At 31.2% G+C, this 3,388-nt stretch overlaps 1 long non-coding RNA gene across 1 annotated transcript; it reads right to left on the bottom strand.

Moving 5' to 3' along the window:
* Positions 1–721: 721 nt before the first annotated feature.
* On the bottom strand, positions 722–2,857 carry LOC135717731 (uncharacterized). The gene is made up of 4 exons (XR_010520358.2): positions 2,585–2,857; positions 1,750–1,798; positions 1,313–1,356; positions 722–890 (listed from the first exon to the last, which is right to left on the bottom strand). It is a non-coding gene; the product is annotated as an uncharacterized lncRNA (long non-coding RNA).
* Positions 2,858–3,388: the final 531 nt, after the last annotated feature.

Genomic DNA, 3,388 nt, shown 5'->3' with positions numbered 1-3,388 from the left:
TATATCAAATTCAACAAATGGTGAGGCTTAATGACAAAGACAGGGTGACACGGAAGCCAGGAAGTATATCCCCTGGTGAAAAAATAGTATGCTAAATATATTTAATTTTGATATACTTAAGTATACTTGCAGTCACACTAATGACCAGTATACTTAAAGTGTGCTATTGATTAGTTTATTTAAAGAGTGCTATTTTGGAACAACTAATTTTGTACTTAATATATTTTAGTTGTATATTAATTGTAACAAAGTACAACTTTAAGTGTATTTAGTGTACTTTTGTGTGCTAAAGTGGAACAACTTTAAGTGTATTTAGTACAATTTAAGTACATGACTGTTTTTGTGCTAAATTCATGCTTGATAAGTGGATTTAGAGTGTGTTTTATTTATGTTAGGAGTACATTACAAATGTATTATGAGTGTCTTGCAAACATACAATCAGTATACCTTAAATAGACTGTTTGCGTACATTCTATATATTTTTGGCCAATCCAAAATTCTAAAAACTGCCCTGGTGAAAAATGAATATGCCAAGTACATTACATTTTGTATACTTTTACATACCTGCAGCTAGATTAGTAATGAGTATACTTCAAGTGCGTTAATAATTAGTTAACTTAAAGAGTGCTATTTTGGGAATAGATTACTTTAGCTGGTAACATAACCAAAATAATTTTTTCCAAATAAATAAAAGCTGATTAAAACAGTCAAAAACAATTCATTTTAAATATATTTAAAATATAGTTTTATTCACAGCATTCAAAGTGTACAGTATTTGCCTAAAAATTGAACAATTACTCATTGAAGAATGTCAAGATGATTGAGTTTACAACGCCTTTCTCTCCCAAATCAACTTTAGTCTGGCAGGTTTTGGTTCAGCCTAAGGAAATCTGAAAAAGAGAGACAATAAGCTCAATTAAAAAGTGTTTAATATTAAAACATTACATTTATTTAAGACTTACTGTATTAAATCTATAGTTTACTGGCAGAGATTGTATAGCAGATATATTTTTACCTAAACTAGAGCTTGACTTAAATGTCATCATATATATTAAGGGGCGGTTTCCCAGACAGGAATTAGACTAGTCCTAGACTAAAATAAATGTAAGAGCTGTCCAAACTGAAAACAACTTGCTCTGACATATCTTAAAATACATCAGTGCCCATTGTTTTACATCGTTATGCACATAAGTAATGTTTTTAGTAAGGCATGTTTGTTAAAACTATCCTAATTAAACTAAGGTCTAGTCCTGGATAAAGCTAATCCCTGTCCGGGAAACCACCCCTAAGAGTTTTCATTATAATGACTTGCCTATATGGGCTGCAAAATCCTCCTTACATAAAATACTTCAGCTCCTAAAGAAAGATGTTATTGTATTAAATTTAAATGTAAAAATTGTCAGAAAGAAAATGCAACAAGCAGACAATTGGGTGTTTCCTGGAAAGGGATTATCTTAAAACAGGACTAGGCCTTAATTTAATTAAGAAATATAACCAGTTTCAAAAAACATGCCTTAATAAAAACATTACCTGTGTGCATTTTGAGGCAAAACAAAGGACACTGGTGTATTTTAAGATATGTCAGTGCAAGTTGTTTTCAGTTTGGACAGCTCTTACATTTATTTTAGTCTAGGACTAGTCTAATCCCTGTCCGGGAAACCGCCTCAATATGTATAACGTTATCTAAACTGAAGCTTGATTTACTACTACGAATGAATTATTATATCTTAAGAGTTTAAAATGACTTACCATTAGCTGCAAAGTCCTCCCTACAAATGTCTTTGAAAAACTTTAGCTTCTGAGGAAAGAATGCAGCATCATTAAAGAGTAACTAAACCCCTGGTCAGAGCCTGACTCCACCCACTGGCAATATTTGAAAAATGCAAGAAAAGTGGGCAGATCCCAACAGAGATAGAGGGGACGAACTTAGTGTGTGGTGAGATCGTAACAAGGGCGTGGTGAGCTTGAAACTGCTTACGTCACGAGTCATTTCTTGGACCCAACATCCAATAGGAAAATTCAACTGCAATAGCCACCGTTCAACCTGAAGATGGCAGCACTCAGACGTTTTTACACCATATATTGCAGTATTGAAACACTTTATATCTAAATGTCAAAAAAGTTACTAAAATCAATGAACAGCACTAATAAAGCATCATTCTTACAGATCATTAACTAAAAAAAGTTGGTTTAGGGTCTAGTTACTCTTTAATACTAAATACAGTTAGGTAAAAGCCTTACAACCTCTAAACAGTCAATAAATGGTTAACTTTCATGCTACATTTAAAAAACAGATTTGACTGACGCTACCTTTTTTCATTAACATATACATACACACCAATACATATATTTAACAAAACAATCGGGTGTACTAATTCGATATAACAGGCTGACAGTGCTATCTTTCAAACCTTTAACATTAGCTATAAGCTAAGCTAAGCTACACAGCAGCTTATCACTAATAGCGAGTTAGACACCGCGTTATTGACAACATTTCGCATTCGAAATATGATAGTCTACTGATAAACTTCAGAATGGTCAAACAATAATCAAATATAATTAATTTTAAGATATTTTCACGTACCTTGGGACTGAATCCGTCCGCCTTGAACGACTGGTAAAAATCAAAATACGTGCGTCGTGACGTCATCACACACACGTCAGATGCATTATTCAAATCTCAGAATTCACTTTTCTCTGAAATGCATTTACGAAAACTGTTTAAGTTTTGTACAGCTAAAAGCGGTATGCAATTGACTGAAAAACTACAAAAAAACAAACACTCATATTCCCCTTACGAAAATGAATGTTTGTTTTTTTTGTGGTAGAAGTTTAGTAACCATGTTTTTTTGGTGTATTGATTATTATTAGCAAAACCCCGGTTATTTTGTGGTAAAACACAGTTAATTGGTTTATCCAATGCTTGACTATAGTGAAGTTAAAGTGTACCTTATGTTAATAGTATATTACAAATGTATACATCTACAATATAAAATGTAACTGAACATACTGCTCTCTCGTAATTTTAAGCCCACGTTATTTCTCCATAAAATAATATACATTTGTACACCCCATATACTTTCAAAATGTACTTAAAATATACTGTTTCTAAAGAATACTAAATAATGTATTTTAGAAATATACTGTCAGTGCATTATTATAATGATAACTTTAAGCATACCGATAAAGTATACCTAAAATACATTTTAAAATAAGTTTAAATTTAGTATACTTTAAAAATTGCACAAAACTTTAACTTTAAGTATATTTTTCTAAAGTATACTTTTAGAAAATATACTAAAGTATAATTATTTTGAAGTATGTTAAAAGTTTAATTGTAAAAAATACGCGCAAATATGTTGTAAGCATACTTTAAATATGTTTAAAG

This window comes from Paramisgurnus dabryanus, chromosome 13, assembly GCF_030506205.2.
Source record: "Paramisgurnus dabryanus chromosome 13, PD_genome_1.1, whole genome shotgun sequence".
Taxonomy (NCBI): Eukaryota; Metazoa; Chordata; class Actinopteri; order Cypriniformes; family Cobitidae; genus Paramisgurnus; species Paramisgurnus dabryanus.
This window is presented reverse-complemented; position numbering and strand designations above follow the sequence as displayed.